Below are 22974 nucleotides of genomic sequence, written 5' to 3' on the forward strand. Positions count from 1 at the left end.
TGCTTTGCTTCCCAAAGCGTGCCTGACACAGGCGAAACCCCGCGTTATACTGTATTTCTCTCTGCTCTCAGGAACACGCACTATTTGGGGGGAAAAATAAGGCCAGAAAATTGTTGCTATGGACTCTGTTTTGTGGAAGTTAAAATGCTAGAGCAAAAATCTGATTGCTTGATAGCTCCATCTCTCTCTCCCTCACTCCATCTCCTCCTCTCTCCACCCCTTCCCGAGCTCTCCCTCTCCCCCACCCCCCACTTTTCTACTCTGCCCTCCTCCGTCTCCTGGGCTCCCAGTCCTGCCTCCGCACCGGGCCGGAGGAAAGCCTTACAGGTTGTCAATGAAACATAGAATTATTCCCTTTGATGGCTTAGATAATAGTAGGAGCCAAAGCCATGAGTGAGGTCGGTGGAAACCAATGCAGTCCTGCCCGGGACCGGAGAGCCAATCGCAAGAGCAGGGGGCGGGGCGTCGGCGCCAGCAGATAATTGCTAAGTGCATCGCTAGCACAGTTGGTCGGAGCTGCTGAAAGGTCTGGTCGCAGAGGCAGGAACGCGTAATCCTCAGCGTGCTCCATCCCGGCAGCATCCTTCCAGGCTCGGCAGGGCAGCGAGCCTCTGGGCACCAGCCCCTGCTCCGCGGAAAAGGTACTCCTGCCGGCGTCCCTGTCCCCCGGGTGCTGCTCCTGCGCTGCCATGCTCAGTGCTCGCAGGGTAGCCTCTGTATTGGGAATGCAGAAAGAAAAGTTTAGGCGAGGAGATGTGGCAAAGGTGGGAAGCCACCGCCTTTTGTCGGGGAGGAAGACAAGCTGACAATTTGGAAAACTTCTGCGCCGTCTGGAACTGTGTGTGTTTACTACTCTCAATTAGCTGTGCTCACGTCTGGGGAAATAGCTCTGGCGTTGGGCTAGGGCGCCTGCAGGGCTGGGTGTAGAGTAGGCTCAGGGTAGTTGGGTGAAGGGAGTTGGACCTCGGGATGTAAGGCTTCCTCGTGGACCCATCCCTGGGAGGCTGGTTCGGAGAAACGTGATTGGTTGGCTGGGTTTTCCGCCAGGGGCTCAGCCCCCTTTCCATTACCTTCACCTGCCTTCTCTCAACTGTGGTGACCTTCAACCTGAGTCCTGGAACTGCTGTCTCCTTCCTACCTCTTCCCCCTGGCCCGCTCTGTCTCCGTGGATTTTATTTGGGGGAAGGAGACACTTCCTGGGGTGTGGGTGTCCTGTTTGGCCTGGTGGGTGTCTGTGTGTCACGCAACTTGGTGAGAAACCAATAAAGCAATTGTCAGAGGAAAGAAATTACTTAATTGATTAGCTCCCGAAAACTCTGGAAGACTTTCCAGGCTCGGTGTGTACCGAAATGAAGGGGATAGAACTAAATTTCACCGGCGTTTCCACCCTCATGGGAGAAGGGCTATTCAGGGTTAAGCCTGACAGCAGATCTGGGAGGTGGAGGCTCCTGGGGCTGGCTCCATTCAGGTGCGCAGGTACGGTGGTACCTTTGTGGCCCAGGAGTTGCTGGAGCCACCAACCACACTGCTTCTGAAGACTGCTCTTTGAGTAGCAAAGCTCATCATGGCAGCCGCTGGTGCAGCCTTGTGGCACCTAGTGCCTTCTAATGGTGGGACCACCAGGCCTCACTTGCGCTCAGACCCCCTTTTAGACCTGGGAAAACTCTGTCCCCGGAGCATCGGAGCTTCTGCCAATAGGAGGTTGTAGGTAGGCGGCTTCCTAGGAAGCCAGGGGGAGAAGGTGAGGTGCTTGGTCTTGAATGAACTTCCTATCTGAAAGCCCCAATCAGTTCCCCAGGTGTGTCCTCTGACCTGCTGGGGACCCTGAGGCTCCCAGTCTGGGGTCAGCCTTCCAGGTCCCTGAGGCTTTGGGGAATGCAGGTGAATTGTCTGACTCTGATTTCTCTCCTAGACCCGAAGCTGGGGAACTGGATCCCCAGTCCTGGCAGGAAGTGAACTTTCTGGGAGGGAGCCTCCAGCAACACCTTTTCCCTGTGACACCCTTCCCGCCGAGGTGCGGTGCGGCGGGTGACGGCCTCCACTCTGGCGCCCATGATTCACTTTCACTTTTTAATTCGTATTTTCTTTAACCTCGACAACAGGTTTTCCGCCACCTCCTTTAGGCAGCTATTTTGGGTGGGAGTTGTTATTGTCAAAGCTCTTCCCACAATGATTAAAAAAAAACAGCTGCCTTTTTTTTTTTTTTTTTTTTTTTCTGGGCAAGATACAGTCAGCTCTCTTTTCTGCACATGGTGCCTGACAGTCAACAAAACAAACTCGCAGTCCCACAAATTATAACGCCGTTGTGTTCAGGGGCCTGGAGTGGACGCTGGACCTTGATGGGCTGCCGGTGATAATTGGCCCCAATCCTCCTCCTCTGTGGTCTGTGGCGGGCAGGTGACTCCCAGAGAGCCCAGGAGAGGCAGCACCCGGCAGGTGGGAGAATTTGAAAGGGGCCACCTTGGTTTTCATGAAGACAGTGACAAAACTAGGAAATACTTTTGAGTTTAAGGGGTGTCTAGAAGAAGGAACAGGTAACAAAATTGGGCTCCCTTTCATTAAGGCTGATCTGCTGGGTTTCCTTCATGATAGAGGACATGAAAAGTAGGGTTTTTAAAGCAGCTTCTGAATGGTGACTCATGCAGAGAGAGGAAAAGGCAGGCTGGGGGCAGGGAGCAGAGGCACAAGTGGGACACACTGGAGCGCTCGCCTCGCCTCCCTCTCCTTCCCCCTCATTTCTCTTCCCTTTAGTTCCCCTTTTGGATCAGAGATCATTAAAATAACAACTTCAGACTAAAAAAAAGCATCATAGGAGCTGGAGAATAATTGACAAAACGCAAAATACCATCATTGTTACTTCACCTTGGGTGTCGGGGCATGACACCTAGATCTAGCCCCTCTGCCATGATCCCATTTGGAGAGTTTAATTGCTGGTGTGGGTGTTAGGCTGGCCAGTTGTTGTGAAGTAGGCACCTGCTTGTGTATGGAGAGCCTGGTTAGTGCTCAGGAAGTTAAATTTGTTAGTTGTTATTTCATCAAACATGGTCGCTTTAGCCAGGACCCTGGATAGGCGTCCTCCATAGATCTAGTATCTTCTCCCCACAATTGGCCAACTAGGATTTCTCTCGTTTAACCACTGTGCTGTGAAGGGGTCGCCTCTTTCTGTTTTCTCAAGCCCTGGGTGACTTACCGGGCTAGTGAAAGTCCCTTCCTTACATTTCTGTTTCTCCATCCCGCCTCCTTCCTGTCATCCCCTTTCATCATAAACACATCAGTAAATAATCTCTTTGCCAACCTGCTTTGATCTTGTCATTTTGTGCTGATTTTGCTGTTAAAGAAAACTGTCCCCTGAAATAGGATTGGAAACATAGTAGATTTTTTTTTTTATCAGAATAAAGCCGTTTAGATTTCTATTTTAAAATTTAATTTTGTGGTTTGGGAGAAATCAAATAAGCACGTTTACTGTGTTAGGTGTTTTTGTAAATGCTGTCGACATGCCTCCTTTTGCTTTGGTGAATGTGTGAACTCCCGGGTTATTCTGTGGAAGGGGGTGTCTGTCTGGAGGTTGGAAACCGCCTGGAGCACCCCTGAGAGGTGATGAGGCTGGAGCATGAGGTTTCGGTTTATTCAAGAGAGGGCTCTGAAATGTATTCACCACACTCTGCTATTTCCCCCCTTCATTCTTCACTTAGGAAAATCATTAGGAAATAGTTCCCCAGATTCACTTTTCCTTATACCTTTCTCCCTCCCCATTTGGGAGCTATTGAAGCAGGTACCTGAACAATCGTGTTTAATCACAAATACACGGTGTCCCTCCAAAATGTCTATACCCTTTGAATTATTAATTCCAATGAGTTAAATCTGAAAAGAAATAAACATCAATCGAACGACCAGCTCTTAAAGTCTGTATACATTTTGGGGGGACACCCTGGATATCTTCCTTTCTTCATTCCCTTCTGGCTCTTCCTTCCTGTCACTTAAGGGCACCCTAGTGGGTGAGATTCCATTTAGAGCCTGCTCACCTGACATCTGAAACGGTTAACCAGGGGACTCTGGAACTCTGGGAGGCACATTGGGCCGGCCCTGTGGGAGCAATGAGGTAATCCCTTCTCCACGTTCTCGGTTCTACGCAGACCTCACAGAGCACCTGGGGTGGTGCAGCTCCCTCCATGAGACATGAGACAGGTAGGGCAGATGTTTCCAAGCACAGGCCTATAGGGTGCAAGGGATTCCCACAGGGCAAAGCCTTCCTGGCTCCTTTGTCCTGCCTACCCTCAGCCCCCATGCATAGGGCTGACCTTGAAAACGTTAGCAAGTCTGTCATTTCCCCAGTTTGTCTGTCATTTCCCCAGTTTCTTTGTCCTTTATTCTCATCTCACCCCTAAATCCCTCTATCAAGAGTTGAAAAGAATCAAATCTACGTAATCATACTAAGGTGTCAACAGTTAGCAGTGCTGCCATTAGCAGAGGTACTTGGGTTCTTGATGGAAGTCAAAGCTGTTCATGGTGGAGTTTCACATCTGCTGGTGGATTGGAAAGACAGAGTTTGGATAGGGAGTGTCTGAGCAATTGTGGCCCTTTGCTTTTTAGTTTTGGCGAATCCAGCTCTTTCCCACATCCAGGACACACTGCAGCCACGCAGGGTACTGTGATGGCAATATTTGGGGTCCAGCCCCTGGAGCATCGTCCCTCAGACTTGACCTTAGTGGCTGCACTTTCTTGCTCTGTCTTTCAGTTCCCACATGGAAAGCAAGGGGCTTGGACTAGTTGAGCCCTTTCTGCTTTGCCCGACCTTCTGCCTGGATTTTGTCACCCGAGTCCTATATCCCGCTGGGGTGCTACAGCTTCAGAAGGACTTGGAGCTTGCTGAGCGTCCTCCAACGTGGGCTACCGTGCTCAGCGGTGCTTCAGAGCTAGATTCCATGAAGGCAGGTTGAAGGAATGGTGGATGTGAGACCGGGAGAAAAACAGGCTGAGGGGTGATGTAATAACTGATTTTGGTTTCGGAGGGGATGTTATATGGAGGATGGCGACCAGCTGTTCTCCATCTCCAGTAAGGATTGAACAAGTGAAAATAGACAGAAATTGCAGCAGATGGACTTAGATTAGGTATGAGGAAGAATTTTCCATCAGCAGGAGTTGTTAAAAAGGGAAGCTTGGGGAGTCTCTGTGATGATCTTTAGGAAATGGATTAAGCTGGAGGAGGCAGCAGAGGGCTGTGGGGAGGCCGGAGGCAGGGACTGTCTAATCTAGGGATCCCCCACCCCTCCTGGGGAGGGTCCTTTTGAATTTCTCTGAAACCTCACCTTCGCTCTGGGGCTGTCAACGTGGCTGAGCATCACAGTCCCTGGGACGAGTGGGGAAGGGGTACAGCCACCTGCACTGCCCTCCTGGGTGCTGCCCTGACCGGCAGGCCCTGCCTAGAGCTTGAGGATCTCTCCTCAGGTCTAATCTTTCATTTCCAGACGTGGCAACAGAGAGGTAACAGTCCTTGGCGTCATCACGCAGTTACCCGATGGCAGAGCTGGGACCAGAATCAAGGTCCTCCATCTCCCAAGTCAGTGTTATTTGTTTTGTAGCTCATTTTTTTTTTCTTGTTTCCAAATGGAATAGACGGGTTGCTTTTTCTGGGCTCCTAATTTCTCTCTAACCAAATGGCAGAGACAGGGACACCTGCAGCTAAGCAGTATTTATTGAGTGCTCATTACTAACACCGCGCACTCAACTCCAGCTTCCCTGATTCATACAGTAAACTCTTGAGTCCCCAGTCAGTGGCTGGGAAGGGGCTGATGCAGGGCCAGGGGCGGCCGAATGCAGGCCAGAAACTGGAGCCGAAAGGAAAGGATGGGGTACAGCTGGGAGATGTGAATAAAATCAAACCTTGTTTAAGCTGAATCTCACAAAGGTAAGAGACTCGTCATGGGATACATTAAATAAAAGAGGTGCACAGCACGCACAGGCTCTGGATAAGATGCTTCGCCAGTCACCTTTACAAAACAAAACAGAATTTTCAATTTCATGCAGATTCTCATTTCTGAGAGCAGCTTCTCCAATGTGGGGCTGAAATTCTATATTCCTTCCGGCCAGACTTGATTTATTTCTGGGCGCACACATCTCCTGGGTGTGCTTGGAGCCCCATGGATGGAGTGTTAGGGGAGCCCATGGAGGCTGCAGCACGGCATGGGTTAGCTCAGGGCCAGGGGCTGCTCAGGGTGTGGAAGGGAGTGGAGTGCTGCCGTCCAGCCAGTGGCCTCAGATGAAAGCAGGGCCCCCCACTCAGGAGAATGGGGCAGAGGCTGTGGAGGGCTTTGCCCGGTGGTGGTTTGAGCCACATAGAAATCAAGATGAATGGATGAGATGGGCCCCACAAAAGGAATGCGTAATTAGTAAGCTCATGTGTGTAGTCACTGAGAAGGAGGAAGAAAACACAGAGGTTTATGCTGGGCTAGTTAGGGGTCAGCAGGGAGTGCCCAGGAGGAGGGCAGAGCTTGCCACTCCTGCAGCCTGCTGGCATGCCTTTGTGCTACAAGGGCATCCTGAGCTGTTTGTTGTGCCCAGCACCGAGGCAGGCACTAGGGCAGTGATGGCAAACCTTTTGAGCTCGGCGTGTCAGCATTTTGAAAAACCCTAACTTAACTCTGGTGCCGTGTCACATATAGAAATTTTTTTTTTAATATTTGCAACCATAGTAAAACAAAGACTTATATTTTTGATATTTATTTTATATATTTAAATTCCATTTAACAAAGAAAAATCAACCAAAAAAATGAGTTCGCGTGTCACCTCTGACACGCGTATCATAGGTTCGCCATCACTGCACTTGTCTGTCAGCCAAGGTAGGTGTGATCTTTCTCCTGCAGGAACTAGCTCCAGAGGCAGCCAAGTGCAGTGTCTGTCCAAGGACTGGCTGAGTTAAAAGAGGAAAGGACACAGTGGGCACCAGGGCCTGGGTGGCCTAGGATGTGAGACAGGCTTGAAGGATGGAGAGAATAGCATGAAAAAGGACAGGAAACCAAGGGACTGGGGAGCCTGCCAGTGGAAGATGAAGGACCTCATGAACCACAGAAATATGTCTGATGGGCTGGCCAGCCCAGGGTGCCCCCACTGTGTCCTTTCCATTCAGAATGACATTCAGTGGACTTCACACTTCTGCCCTCAATCTTGGCACACAGACTGCACTAGAATGCAGTAAGGTGTGGTAGCATGAGAGTAGTATGTCCTGGTTGCAGGGTATACATGGTGACACTTACTTGGCATGGTCAGAGGAGGCCTCCTGGAGAGAGGAACATCTGAGGGACTTGAAAAATAAATAGAATCCCACCAGGAGCATGGGAGAGGGGTGGAAAGGAGGGCAGCCACATTTACAAGACTCAGAAGCATGAAACAGCGCAGCATGTCAGAGCACGATGAGTAATCCTTGGGTTGCTGTGTCTAAGCACCTGAGCAGTGCTTTGGGGGTGGGGTGGGAAGAGGTGTTGAGGGACCAGTTGGCCAAACTGAGGAGAAGAAGAGTTTTAGGCAGAAAATGACACAGTCATATTTGCATTTAGGAAGAAATGGAGAGTGGGGGTGAGGTTTGGGAGGGGCGAGCCTGGGATGGAGGGGCAGATGCTGAAGTACTTTGCTGCTGTCCAGGTGAGAAGTGATGAGGGCCTGGAGGAAGACAGTGATTTTAGAAGGAGAGGAGGGGGCAGCATCAAAGGGTGATACTCTGACTTCATAAGTTACACTAGATTAAGCAAAAATGAAGAGACATTTTCATTCGCTGGAGGAGAGGCTGACAGGTGAAGAAGTTCTCACTGTTCCATGAAAGATGGAGCAGTGCCCCCCACCCCTAAGACAGCACAAGAGCAAATGGGTTTAAGAGACAGGAAAAGGGTGTGCATGAGACATGAGCATCAATGCCTTGTGGAGGGGACTGTTACACAAGGGGGCAGGGTCAGCAAAGCAGGCTGAGCACTATTCTCTTGTTCATCAAATATTTAAGCAATAAGTCTGTCCCCTAATAGGTAAGTGGGTAAAAACAGAGAACTGAAACAGAAATGCCCAGAAAAATATGCAACAGTATCCAACTTCACTAATAATTAAAATATAAATGCAAAAAACAAGATATCATTATCCATCTACCAGATTACCAAAATTGAAAATGATAATATCCTGTGTCGTTAGGAGTGCTGAAAAAAAACGGACATTTTTACCCTTAGCTGGTGGGAGGATAATTTGCAAATATGGGAGACGTGTCTCAAAAATATAGCCTTTGAACCACTAAGCAATTGCTCTTCTAGGAATTTATCCTCAGGAAATGATCAGAGATGTGCAAAATAGCTCTGATCGAGGATACTCCTTTCAGCATTATGCATCATAACAAAACATTGTGTGGAGGGATTAATTAAATTTAATGTAGCTCATCTGTAAAATGGAAATCAAGGAAGCTATTAAAATTACATTGAATAATATATAAGAATATGGGAAAATGCTAACAATATACATTAAGTAGATAAAGGTTTAAAAGTAAATAGGGTATGCGTGCAATTTTGTAAAAAAATAGATGTATACAGTCATGAAAAATAGAATGGAATACAATATATCAAGTGATAACAGTGACTATCTCTGGGTTTTAAGAAACAAGAGATTTTTTATTTTGTTAAACTATTTCTCCACTTTCCTGCAGTAAATGTATTATTTTACAAATCAGAAGAAAAAAAATGCTCTTCAAATCAGTTACTTGAGCTACAAATGTTTAAGCAGTGAGTCTGCATGTAGCAATGTGCCAGGCACTACGTGGCTCACTGTAGGGCATTCAGGGCAGGGCGTCCTCAGGGTTTGGTGAGACAGAGCAATGCGCGCAGGAAATGCAGAGCGAGCTACCCGGCAGCGGTGAGGGCTGTGTCTGTTTCAGGTGTTGGGGCGGCAGGATCTCTCTGTGTAGGGAATGATGACCAGCAGCGGCTGCATTCTTGTTCCTTCCTCCCCACCTCATCCCCAGGCCCTGTCACCTACCTGCCCCTGGTCAGACCTATCTTAGCATTTTAGATGGTGTGTTTGCACACATCACATACATCTGCTAATTTCACAAGTGGGGAAGTTAGGCTCAGAGAAGCTCTGACTTGGCTAAGGTCACAAAGCTAGTGTGAGGCGGAGCGAGGTGACAGGGAACTTTGGTGTCAGAGCCTGCGCCCTTTCCAGAGTGGGCTGGTCAGCAGGGCTCCGCCTGCCGCCGAGGTCGGCTGGGCTGGCAGACTTCCACCAGGAGGGTGTGGGGCCACCCGCCCCTCTTTCCCAGAAGCCAGGCCTTCTGCTTAATTCGCTTAGTAATTAAGACAAATGAAGGCACTGACAGCTATCACATTTAGAGGAGCGACTTTGGGTGCCGAAGGCTCTCCAGAGGCGACCTCGGGGTTCTGCCTCCTGACCAAGTGTGTCATTTATTGTCGCTTTTCCGCAATGCTTTTGCTTCCCGTTGTGGTTTTCCTTGTTGCATAAACTCCAGGCAGCCTGAGAGTCCTGCTCTCCATGAAAGTCACAGCTGGCTGGTTCCATGATGTGCGCCTGGGCCACGTGGGGGCTCTGGGGTGCCTTCCCACGGCAGTGCAGGTGGCAGCTCTGATGGGCACGTCCTTGGGGCTTTCACAGGCTTAATTGGGAAAAGTGGGTGGGCCAGCGTTGTGAGCCGAGTGGCTGATTTGCTGCTCTATTTATTTTAATAATAACGCGTGTTGGTGGGTTTTTTTTTTTTTATTTTTTTTTATTTTTTTTTGTATCCACAAACCTCGGAGGTGGGTAGGGAAGCTATTATCCTTATTTTGCAAAGGAGGACGTTGACACTTGGAAAGTAAAGCCACTCACCTCAGTCTGTACAGGCAGTCGGCAGAAGAACTATCATGGGATGAGCCGGATTTTCTGCCTGCAAATGCTGCCCAAGCTCATACTCAGCAAGGGCTTCTTGCTGACTTATGGGGTGTCCTGGGTGAAGGAGGGGTGGGGCCTAGCACCCTGGCGGCCTTGGCCGGTACTTGAGGAGTGATCAGTAGCACACCCTAGATGACCTCCAGGACAAAGGTGAGTGCAGCTGCGTCCCAGCATGAGGCTCAGGTAAGTGCTGAGAACTGTGGAAGTCCATGAGGGTGCGGGTGCTCTCAGAAGACTCATGGTGGCAACGGGTCCCGAGTCCCAAGCACTGAAGAATGAGGGCGGTTTGGGTGGAAGGAGGCTATCCTTGATGTGAGCGGCGGTTTGAACCCGAGGGCCAGCATGGCATCCCAGGGGGAGCTGAGGGGCCTTTGGCTCAGTCAGGGGGAACATAGGGAGACATGCCTTGGGTGTCCCATCGTTCAGGCTTCCCTTCCCTTAGTAAGCAAGGGACAATGTGGCTGGAAGGAGCGAGGGGTGGGGGAGGAGGAGATGGGTTGCAGGTTCTCATATGGATTCTCTCTCGAGCCCTTTGTGGTTTTGTTTCTGCTGCTGATGAAGTTGCCCTTTAGAGCCCAGGTAGAGAGACCGGAGGGTTGGGGTGGTTCGTCTTCTGCCAGCCCTCCCCTGCCTGCCTGGAACCTCAGATTTTCAGAATGAGAAAGTTATGAGACAAAAAGGAAAAGAAAAAAAAAAGGGAGTAGAATGGGGAGCAGGTGAGGAACTCAAGAGGGACGTTTGGAAATGAAGTAGCAATTTATAGGACATGGAAAAACTTAAGTAGCACCTCTTTATCAACTATAGACTTTTAAATGTGTTAAGAACCAAATAAGAAAGGAAATAAACAGACTAATCTTTACTTTAAGATTTTTAAACATTTGGTCATCACCCTTATATTACAGAGAGGAAACTGAGGCACAAAGAATTTAAAGCTCATCAGGGTGACACTGCTGGTAGGTGTCAGATTCCACACCTGGCTTGTTGTCTGCTCTGCCCCTTGCCCCCCCCCCCCCTTCTGGTCCAAGCTGGGTGACAGGGGTGGGGTCGGGGTAGCGGGGGAGGAGAGAATGAGGCTCCATCCTCCTGCAGAGCAGCCTCTCTCCATGTGTCCTTTCTGCCCCCTCCCTCCTAACTCCCAGGAGTCTCTGCAGGGAGATTCGAGGAGCTGCTGATAAGCAGTCCCCTTGTCCCTTGTCCATTCTTTGGGGCAGGTCACTGAAGGATACTGCTGGCTCCAGGGCTGTGCGTGACGGCTTTGAGCCATGGCCTTCTCTTTGATTTCTTCATGATGGAAATGATGTGCTTCTCTTCCCCATCCTTCAGTTTCTTTTACAGAAACATGAGCTTCTGAAATTTTATGTGTTCATTTCCTCATTGCTCAAACGGTTGAGACCTGACAAACACAGTTCTAAAGTTTTAGTATTCGGAAGTGGACCAAAATGAGCAGTTCCTGTCCTCTTAGAGCTTACGTTCTAGTGGGGGAAGACAGATGGCAAACAAATAAGTAAATATGTGGGAGGGCCGATATGTGAAATGTGGAAACCAAAGCAGAGCCAGAGGATGGGGAGCATGTGTGGAGAGGCCGTGTCCAGGAGGGCCTCAGTCATGAAGTAACGGGCCGAGACTGAGGGCAGTGGGGTGGTCCATGTGGATGTTTGGGGGAAGAGCAGCCCATCCAGGCCAGCAGAGGCCCTGAAGCTAGGGACGCTTGAGGTTTCAGGTGTAGCAATGAGGCCGGGGTGAGCTCCCTCCAACCATGGGGAAGTTTTGAGCAAAGGAGTAACATAGTCTCTTATTCAACCAGATCACTCTGGCTGCCACATGTGTTGAGAGCTGTAGGAGGGCCGCCTGGAGACAGGAGGCCAGCCAGGAGACAGTGATCCTGGCAGGAGAGGGCGGTGGGTTGGGTTAGGGTGGTATCAGTGGAAGGGTGTGGAGTGGTCAGATTCTGGGGATACTTTGAAGGTGGGACCAGCAAGATTTGCTGATGGGTTGAATGTGGGGTTTGAGAGAAAAAGAGGGTTCAAGGATAATTTCCCAGGTTTGGCATGAGATGGAAATGTTTGTGGAAGAAGCACTGGGGAAAAATAAGACATGAGGAATTTGTTTTGAGAGGGGTTAGACATCTAAATGAAATGCACTCTAGTCAGTGGTGTTATGGGTCTGGATTTCAGAGAAGAGGTCTGTGCTAGAAGACAATCTTGGGAGTTTTGAGTGTATTGATAATATTTAAAGTATGGGACCAGATGAAATCACCTAGAGAGTGGGTGCAGATAGACAATATGTATAAAGATTGAATTCTGGGAACTCCAATATTTGTAGATCAAGGATAGGATTGGCAAACTTTTTCTTAAAGGGCCAGGTAGTAAATATTTTAGAGTTTGTGAGCCATACGGTCTTTGCTGCAACCCTCAGATCTACTCAAATAGTACAAAAGCAGCCCTAAATAACATATAAATGAATGGGTGTTGCTGTGTTCAGCAAAACTTTATTTATATAAACAGGCACTTGGCTCGTGGGCCATGTTTACTGACCTTGAGTCTAGGACATGAAAATGGACCAGCAAAGGAGATGGAGAAGGAGTAACCCATGAGATAAGAGATGAAGCAAGAGAGAATTTCCTCAGAAACTAAGTGAAGTAATTTTCAAGAAGAAGGGAGTGATCAGCTGGATCAGATACTGCTAATGTTTGAAGTAAGATGAGAACTGAGAATTGAATGTTAGCAACATTAAGGCCATTGTGAGCTGATAAGAGCACTTTGGATGAGTGGGAGGTGAGAGCCTTGTTGGAGCGAGTTGGAAGAGCGGCATTGGTAATAGCTCGGCATTGGTTATAGCTCAAGTAAACAAGTTTATGGTGAAGTGTGGTTGTAAAGGGGTGCAAAGAAATGAAAAGTTAACAGGGGCATATTGAGTCAAAGCAAGTATTTCTTCCTTAAAATGGGGAAATCACAGGATGCTTATGTGCTGATGGAAATGGTCCAGTCAGGAGAGCACAAAGGTGATGTTGCAGTAGGAGGTGAGCACTGCTGGAGAGAGGCCTTGAGGGAAGGAAGATATTAGGACCCAGTGAGGAGGGGTGGGCATGGCTTTAGCTGGTGGTGGGGACAGCCAAGGGAGGGAAGAGCAGGTGGGTGGGTGGGTGTGGTGGGATGGGTGGGGGTCTGAGTGTGGACTCTTTCCTTTTGCTGCATTTTCTCAGTGACTAGCAAGTAAGACCAAGATTTCTGAAAGCGGAGGAGAATAACCTTGGCCCCTGGCCTGTGGGAATAGGTGCCCTCTGAGTATTGGAGGAGAGGGATGGGAGACAATGACGGAGAGAGGTCAGTTTTTAAATCAAAATGAGAAGTTTTTTGCTGATGCATTCACTTGAGCTTTTCACTGTGAAAGGGCCCCTGTAAATTCTTAAAAGTTATGACTGAATAATAAGGCCATGATGAGGGTATGGATTGAAAGTTTTCAAAAAATAGTCTCAGATTCCTATAGGCCTGGAACTGCCTAACCAGGTGACTCTTGTATGACTGACTGTATATATATAATAGTTTCAGGTGTACAACATAATGATTCAGTATATGTATATATTATGAAATGATTGCCACAGTGAGTTTAGTTGCCATCTATCACACACAGTTACAATTTTTTTTTGTACAATTATATTTTGAGGAAACTGAATCACTTGCCTGGAATTACTGACAATCCACCTTAGAATTAAGACAGTGGGTGAGGGGTGAGAGCCCATTGATCTGGGGTTAGGGGGACTTAGGGCTGCTTACTGCACTTTTGTCCTCTCCTTCTAAAGCCTTTTTTTTGAGACTTCTTGTTTTTTTTTTGTTAATTAAAAAATATATTTTATTGATTTTTTACAGAGAGGAAGGGGGGGGATAGAGAGCTAGAAACATCAATGAGAGAGAAACATCGATCGGCTGCCTCCTACACACCCCCCACTGGGGATGTGCCTGCAACCAAGGTACATGCCCTTGACTGGAATCGAACCTGGGACCCTTCAGTCCGCAGGCCGACGCTCTATTCACTGAGCCAAACAGGTCAGGACAAGAGACTTCTTGTTTTTTTGGTTTTTTTTTTTGGCATCTTCCTATGTGAAAGGGACTTCAGAAGGCATGGCAAGGTTTACATCAATGCACTGTCAGCCCAGCCCAGGAAGGGGTGGAACTTTGTACAGAGCTGGGTGTGACTAGACACATGATTGGCCCTTGCAGCCATCAGTTTTTCCTGAGAGGGAACTCTTCATGGATTGCAAAGGGTCTAACATGCTGTTCTCACTTAGGAAACAAGGTAGTTGGGGGAGTGATGAAGGCAATTAGGAATTTGTGGTTCAGGGCTGATCAAGGAAGAAGGACTCGCCCATCTTTTCCCCAAATCTTATTCCTGGTGTTCTTTTTGAGATAAAAAAAGAAGATGAAAACACAGAGGTATAGGGACCCAGAGTTCATCTCACACAAGGTATCTCTGCAGACCTGGCTCAGACAGTCTGTGTGGCTGCTCCAAACCTCAATTTCCTCAGTTTAAAATACCTAATGACACCCGTCTCAGATTTGTTGGAGAGATTAAGTGGAGGGTTCGCTGTAAAGTATCCATTGTAGAACCTGTAATATTGCAAGTGCTCAAGGGTCTGTGGGAAGTAATACAAGGTGATGATGGGATGGGGGGGGAGGGTTCTCTCTAACAATGGGCCAGGGTGGGCCAGGTAGTGGGCTAGGGTGAGGCGGAGCCAGGCCAGGGATTCCCTGCTGAGGGGATCCCAGAGTGATTAATAAAAAGGTCAGAATTCCTGTTTCCCAGATTTGGAGCTCAAGAGCTTCCTCCCAAAATATTGCTGGTCACAGTACCAGACAGGAACAGTGTAGCACTGCCAAATAGTGCAGCGCCTTCAAAAAAATAAATCTGGGGAGGAATCTCTGAAAGCTGCAAGAACCATAATACTGAGAGAGATTTAAAGGGAACCAGACATCTCTGCAATGCTTAGAACAGCAGGAGCATAGATCTCTCATACTAATCAAGTGATTTGTGGGGAAATCCTATCCATCTCCCTAACCTGAGCTGAATCAAGCAGATGATCACTGCGAGTTGCAGAGTGAGCGCTGAAGCAGCGCGAGGCTGGTTTATGATCCTGCAGAACTTTCCTGCGGCATGAATTCCTGGGCAAGCAGGTGACTTCGAAGGAAAGAAACTCCCTGCCTCCCTTTCAGCTGTCAGTGCAGGGCTCTCTGCCTGCCCTTGGCAGAGCTTTCAGGGAGCTCATCCTTTGAGAGGATTCTGCCCAGGGAGGCGGGGGGCACACACTTCCTTGGGCTTCTGAGGAGTGACTGCGATGGGTGGGTGCTGGCCTGGCCATGCACTTATCTGTGACATTGTCCCAGGAGCTATCTGGTCAGGAGATACTGCTGTCTCTGTTTGGAGAGAACACAATGGACTTCTTGCTCTGCCTCCTACAAGGCAAGGAATGGATGATCCAAAAGAATGGCCCTTGTGAGAGCTGTGTTTTCATGCTGGTCTATGTTATCGGGCCCCATACAGTTGATCCTAAGTACTGCTCCTTTGACCATGAATGGATATTCCCTAACCAAAGTTAAGTTAAGTTGCAGGGCATCTCGAGTAATCTCAAGAGAGCTTAGGTGGAGCCATTTAAACTCTTTGCAATATAGCGGGGAGAAGCTGTGTCACTCGATGTGTGGGGAGATAGGCGGTTGTTTGGATTGGATTGAGGCAAGGAGGAGTTAGGGGGGTGATGTGTGAATCTTAGTACATGTGTGGACTGTCAAAACACCCAAAATGCTTAGGGCTGTTTTTCTACACAGAAAAATAAATTTACTACAGTTCAGAGAAAGATAAATATGACGGCTAAAAACACATGGAAAAATGTTTGCCCTAGCTGGTTTTGCTCAGTGGATAGAGCATCAGCTTGGGGACTGAAGGGTCCCGGGTTCGATTCCAGTCAAGGGTACATGCCCTGGTTGTAGGCTTGATCCCTAATGGGGGGTGTGTGCAAGAGGCAGCCAATAAATACTTCTCTCTCATCACTGATGTTTTTATCTCTCTCTTCATTTCTGAAATCAATAAAAATATATTTTAAAAAAATGTTTGACTCTGTGAATGGTCAGCATAGTAGAATAGTTAGGTAGAGGGGCTTTGGAATCAGGCTGTGATCCTGGCTCTGGAAGGTCCTTGTTTGACCGCGTATAAGCCATTTAATTGGAACTCAGTTTCTCCCTGTGTAGGGTGAGGATGAGAGGGCTACTGTATAGGGAACCCCTATGGTGTGATGCAGGGCTGAGAAATTCAAGTCAAATGCTTACCATCAATAACAATATAATAATAATAATAATAATAATAATAATAATAAAATGATAATTTAAATGATATGTCATTTTCCCAGCTACAAAATTATTGTTGGTTAAAAATGACATTGTCATTGAAATGGGGTATCATGTCCTATTAATAGAACTGTAATTGGTGTAACCTTTCTGGAAGCTGATTTGGGGGTTTCTGTACTTTTTAAAAATTTGCTTCTAGGATTCTATCCCAAGGAAAAAATCAGAAGTGTGGGGAAATGTGTGTGCAAAATTTTTCATGGTGGTGCTATTATCTGAAACACTGGAATTAACTTTCCAAGGTAGCAGGGAACTAGTTAAGTAAATTATGGTATAACCATACAATGGAGTAGTAGTCAGCCATATAAAAATCCTGAACAGTGTTAATGGCATGAAACAGTGCTCATGAGCTATATGTGAAATATCTTCTAAACTGACTAATGAATTATCTATATCTATATAGAGATATAGGCAAACATGAATATGCCAAAATTCCAATAGAGATTCTCTATTCCATGGTGAGCCTTTATTAATTATCATGATAAAAGTTATAGAAAGAACATGAGACCTAGTAGGCTGTGTGGGTCAGGTTCTTGCCATGGTTAGGAAGTATTTCTCTGTAGACAAGGCCTAGTGTGGACTCCATGGAAGCTTATTAATGGCTTTGTATGGATCCTCCTCTTACCCCTCCCTGAACATGGTGGTGGGGGGGAATATTTTAGATGAAAAAGGTGAAGTGATTAAGCAAAGAAACAAGACCACCTCATAGACACAGACAACAGACAGCAGTATTATGATTACCAAAGGGAAAGGGGAGTGGAGGAAGATAGAAGAGGATATAAATGGTGATGAAAGAAGACTTGACTTGGAGTGGTGAATACACCTGTATAGAATTGTACACCTGAAACCTATATAATTTTATTAACCAATGTCACCCCAATCTATATATGTAAAAACCTAATATGCAAATTGTCCCCTTGGGAGTTTGACCAGGAGACCAGACCAGGAGTTCGATTGCTTGCTATGACGTGCGCTGACCACCAAAGGAAGGCCCTGGCTGGCAGCCAGAAGGCCCTGATTGGCCCTGATCACAGGCCAAACCAAGGGACCCTACCCATGTATGAATTTCATGCACCAGGCCTCTAGTAAGTTTAATAAAAATCAGAAAAACAAGTGAACAAACCAATATTGTGGAATGAAGAGGCAGAAGTGTGTGAGAAGACAGTGCCCAGCACAGTAGATGGCCTGCCTGGGTTTGCTCTCTATCCAGAGATCCACAGACATGGTAACAACCCACATGTGAGTCACTCACCCCCAAAGCCACTGGCACCTGCTGTCCTCCTACAGTTGTCATTGAGAGGCCGAGAAGAGGTTTCTGAAGATAAACAGCAGCCTATTGTCCATGATGCTCATAGAACATTGGGGCTGGATATACCATGGACAATGTAGGAAACACTTGCAGAGACAGAGGGTCTGGGGGCTGGGGCATCTCACAGGACACAGTTGTCCCCCGGTGTTATAGGGGCGTCTCACCTACCACACATGCATGTTGAAGAATGGGGCATTTTCTATAATACATTAAGGATATTGATGGAGCTGGCTGTTTAACAGGTAGAATTAATTTTTCAACAAATACCATTTGAGGACATGCACCATTCTGGGTCTTGGGCGGGGTGCTGGGGTTTCCCTGGTGATCAAAGCAGAGGTCATGGCAGAGTTTACTTTTTGTACTTTGAACATCAGTTTTGATATGTATGTTTTCAAAATCTGCAGTTTAAAAAATATGTTGGTTTTGCTTAAAGTAGGACACACTTGCTTTAAGTCTGTGAAATATTGTAGAAATAGTGAATTGTTTTTTGTGTGCAGATGTCCCATCATAATAATAAAGAGCTAATATGCTTATAGTTGGGACACTGTCACGCATAACGACTGATCAGCAGGAGGCTGCCTGTGAGTGTTTGGCAGGGTGTTGCTCTGGAGATGGGGCTGAAGCAGGAGGCAGGACAAGCCCTAGGCAACTGGCGGGACTGAGGGTGGGGTGTGGAGCAGCCAGAAAAGGCTGGAGGGTTGGGGGCAGGGCCAGGCACACTGGAGCTCTGTGTGGAGAGGTTCAAGTGTCAAGTCAGGGCAGCGGGCAGGTGGGCAGGGTCTCGTGATTTCACACTCTGGGCTCCTAGTGTGTTATATAAGTTTAAATATTTTTCTTTAATTCATCCTAAGGATGTCTCTGTGAGATGGTGCTGGGAGTGGGTGCCACCTGCCTTCAGGTGAGGAGCTTGGGCCAGGTTTGACTCTGACTTTGGCCTTGCTGCAAACGTCCCGGGGGCAGTTGCAGACTTTACTCAGTGAGGCTGCCTCTCATGACTGGCTATGGTGGCCACTGGCCAGTGTGAGGCCCTGGGCTGAGGAGCTGCTGTGTGTTCTCTGCCCTCCAGAAGTCATTTATTCATTCACTTCAGAACTCTTTTCAATTTGAAAATACAGTGGCTATTGTGTTATTCTTTCACGACACTTGGTGCCAGAATCAGGTTCCCTAAAATCCTCAGAGGCATGGGATTATGTTTAACAAATGTAAATTGTAACTTTTGTAAAGATGCAGCCTTTCTCTGTGTCTTGTGTTGTGACTTGGGCTCTTCCTCTCCCTTGGAACGTGCCCAGATGTTTTGCTTCTTTTAAAGATCTGACACAGCCATGGCCGGCTCTATAAATAGTACCAAACATCAGCTATAAAGCTGGCATGATGCTGATTTTTTTCCCTGCCACCCACTGGAAGTCTTGGGAGAGAATTCTCTCTTCTCACCCTTCCCCTTCCTCTCTCTGTGTCTCTCTTCTTCTCTTTTTCCCTACACACACACACACACACACACACACACACACACACACACTTACATTTAGACAGTAAACATTCTGAATGTGTTCAAACACGTGTTCTCCTTTCTCTTCTTTCCTTTCTTTCTTTCTTTTTTTTTTTTTTTTTTTTACGAATTAGGTAAAAAGAAGTTATAGAGTTTCCAACAATAGACAAAAATCACTTTCCCAAGTGTCAACTATGCCTGGGTAGTGCTGACTAAATTAGTCTTTGTCACCAAAGCTCACAGTCCAACAAGAGGGCAGCTTTATTAGTACCAGGCTTCCTGAGCATAAAATGTGAAAAGATACCCTTAATGGGGATTTATTAACAGTTCTAGAGAGAATCTCTAATAGTTGTATTAGTTTGCTGGGACTGCTGTACCACAGTAGTAATAGTATTTTCATTGCTAGTGGGTGGGCTGCAAGCACCAAGGTGTTGCACTGTGTTGAATACTTTTCAGCCGCGTTCTCATTAGCTGTTTTTTTTTAAACCCATTCCCTTGTCTGAAACCACAAGTTTACATGCTCCTTAGTGTCTCCTCTCAGTGTTTCATGTTCTTATAACCAAAGTCATCACACTGGAGGGGATGGGGTTGAGCAGAGGCAAGATTCAGATCCAGGAATACATCTGTATTTAGTATGCACATCTGGGCAAAAGGTTGTATGTGCAGCTGACAGTTGGAGAGGGAACCAAGGGGCCAGATATGTTTGCTCAGGAGGAAACTTGAGTTCCTCTGGAGAGCTAGAACCAGAAGGACAGGAATAGAGCCTGGTGTACCTGAGAAGTAAGAATTTGACTTCATTCTGGCTGCTCTGATACCTTCCTTAGATGCTGTGGGGTTCCAGAGATAGGTGCAAATTCAATGCACACAGGTTTGGCAAGTATGTGTTCTTTTTCTTGGTACTTTCTTCTGCCCCACTCCTGACATTTTGAGTAGCACAGATGAAAAATACAGTAGAAAAATGGGAAGGAGGGGGACATTTCTTCTATTGAGTTACAAATACAGACAACTCCACTTCTCTGGTTTTGCCTACTAAGATAAGCTATGTCCTTCAGTTCAGTTGGCTCAGGCTAAGAGTTAAAATTAGGGAAGGTCTTGGGTGACCAAGCAGATAAAAGCCCTACACAAAAGTTCCAGTAGCCCAAAACCATTCATGTGCAAAAATGTAACCATCATAAAGTTGTGTTTAAATTAGGTATGCTTGGCTGCCATGGGAAGGAGTATAGGAACAAATGCCAAATGTAAAGTGGACTTGTATAATTTTCACCTGGGGGTGGAACTTGAGGGAAAATGTAAGAAAAATATACTATGTTAGCTTAGGGGAGCATTCTTCTCTGAGGGTGTCAGGGATGGCTGTGGGCCCCCAGTTGGAAGATTTAGTGGGTGGATCATTCCAACCTCAAAGTAGGAAACTACTAAGATGAATGCTGACATTCACTCCCACTTCAAAGAGGGGCGGGGGGCAGGAGTCTTTCCAGTATACATTATACCCATTCCTTTAAAAACCAACCAACCAACCATTTAGTTATTTATTTTTATTTTATTTAATAAAAGTATTTTTATTGATTTCAGAGAGGATGGTAGAGGGAGAGAGATAGAAACATCAATGATGAGAGAGAATCATTGATTGGCTGCCTCCTGCATGTCTCCTACTGGGGATGAAGCCCACAACCTGGGCATGTGCCCTTGACCAGAATTGAACCTGGGACCCTTCAGTCCACAGGCCAACACTCTATCCACTGAGCCAAACCAACTAGGGCCCAACTAGCCAACCCTTTAAATAGTATCTTTACCCTCATCACTTTTTCAGAGGTTCTTTTCTTCAAGAGAATGCCAAGTGATGATCTTAGCAGCTGCGTGTGATAGGTGCACTCATTACAGATGCTGTACTGGGTCAGGCTGGTTTTGCTTCTAGAATAACACCTGGATAAACATTTAAATGTGCCATGTTCTATGTGCTTATAACTGTGTTGAGGACAGAAAAGAGGGTCAAGGCATTGGTCCTGCCCACAGGTTACATGTAATGTAGATGAGAGATAGACACACATCAAGTGCCCAGAGAACAAGGAAAGGTTCAGTGGGGTGGAGGAGGGTCCAGTGAATGTGCAGAGGAGGGGTTGATGAGTCACTGGCTGGTGGTCAGAGAAGGCTGCAAGTGCAAGTGCAAGGAAGGGTTGAGCTACCTTAGTTAGTGTTTAGGAAGTAAAAGAAGGAAAATGAGAAAGGCCCTGGGATGGGAAGGTTGCATGAGCTGGCAGATGTGGGGATGGAAAGGAATATGACCAAGGAAGTATCTTGGTAGTCATTTTGTGAAGGTTGATGATGATCACAGTTTGTGTTTCTGTAAGGCAGACGTGGCTGAAGGGAAAGGATACTTCCAACTCATCAGTGAATCCTTAGTCACTTTTATCAACAGCATCCTCTTCCTGGCCATGGAGGCTGTGGTTCCAATTGACTCTTTCAACCCACTTCTCCACCACCTCCCTGCCCATCGTCTGCCTTGTGTCTAACTGAACCACCCCATTCTTCTCTATAGGCCCTCTGTTGGCCTAAGAGACAATCCATGTACATGCCCTTCCCACAACTCTAGAGATTCAAGTCCTAACCATCTTTCAAGGTTCAGTTCAAATGTAATTTTCTGTATGGAAACTTCTCTGATCTTTCCTCTCCTGTTCCTGGCCCTAAAAGATACTCATAGTCACTTCTATGTACTTCCCTTACTACTTACTGGTAATAGTAAAATAATGATTGAGTACCTATTATGTGCCAGACACTATTCTCTGTACCTTGGGTACATTAATGAATAAATCAAAGACTTCTGCTCTCATTGAGTTTACATTCTACCTGGGGAAAACTGATAATGAATACTAGAAATAATACATAAGTAATTCTATAAAATGTTAGAAGGTGATAAGTGTTATGGAAAAAATTTTAAAAAAGAGCAAAATAAGTAGGGATTTGGAATGCTAAGGTAGGGGGAGTGGCATTGGGTTGCAATTTTAAATAGTGTGGTCTCCTGAAGAGGGTTACATCTATACAGAGACTTGTGAAAAAGCCATGAGATGGGAGTGTGCTTGATGTGTTCAAGAAACAGGAGGCCAGTATTGTTGTGGAGTGAGAAGGAGAGGGAGACCTAGGGAATGAAGTCAGAGAAGTAAGGGGGGCATCACATGGGAGCTTGCAGGCCATTTTAAGGACTGAGGATGACAAGGAGGATTTTGAGCAGAAGAGTGAAATGAGAATATTTACTTGTTAAAATACTCACTCTGGATGTTGTGTGTAGAATAGACTGAAGGCAGGGAAGGTTGGAAGCAGAAGACGAGTTGAGAGGCTATTGCAGTAGTCCAGGTGGCCTGGGTCAGAGTTGAATCAATGAGAAAGTGGTCACACTCTGTATGTATTTTGAACTTTATTTTTCATGAATAGATTGTGATATATGGGAGAAGGCAAGGAATCAAGAATGATTGCAAGGATTTTGGCCCAAACAACAGGAAAGCTGTAGGTGCCAACATCAGAGACGAGAAAGGCTGTGAGAGAGGCCTCCAACAAGTTAGGAGCTTGGTCCTCATTGGACTGGAAACTACTCAGGAATAGGTGCACTCTATGATTCATCTTTACTGTCTCCTAAGGGACTGAGGGATTATAATTGATGGATGTTTCACATTTCAGGGGCTGTCATGGTTGCAAAGAATTCCTGCTTTGGGAGGACATCAATTAATTTTGTGATGATTGTTTAGGTCAGATCTCTACGTCTGGATGCTTCCCCAGCTGGGTATTTTTGCTTCTTTGACACAACCCAGAAGTTTAGTGACAGGTCTCCAGTGGAACAGGGATAGTTTGATGAGGATTTGATTTTAGGCGGGTTAATCTCATGAGCCACCAGG

General features: G+C 46.8%; 1 protein-coding gene across 1 annotated transcript in view; it reads left to right on the top strand.

Annotated features, from left to right (window-relative positions):
* The first annotated feature begins 518 nt into the window (after window positions 1-518).
* Window positions 519-22974, top strand: part of ZMAT4 (zinc finger matrin-type 4) — a 346538-nt gene continuing 324082 nt past the window's right edge. Inside the window, exon 1 of the mRNA XM_059681097.1 lies at window positions 519-641. The gene's annotated coding sequence lies outside the window, so the exon portion shown is untranslated. The remainder of the gene's footprint in view (window positions 642-22974) is intronic.

This window comes from Myotis daubentonii, chromosome 2 (assembly GCF_963259705.1).
Source record: "Myotis daubentonii chromosome 2, mMyoDau2.1, whole genome shotgun sequence".
Classification (NCBI taxonomy): domain Eukaryota; kingdom Metazoa; phylum Chordata; class Mammalia; order Chiroptera; family Vespertilionidae; genus Myotis; species Myotis daubentonii.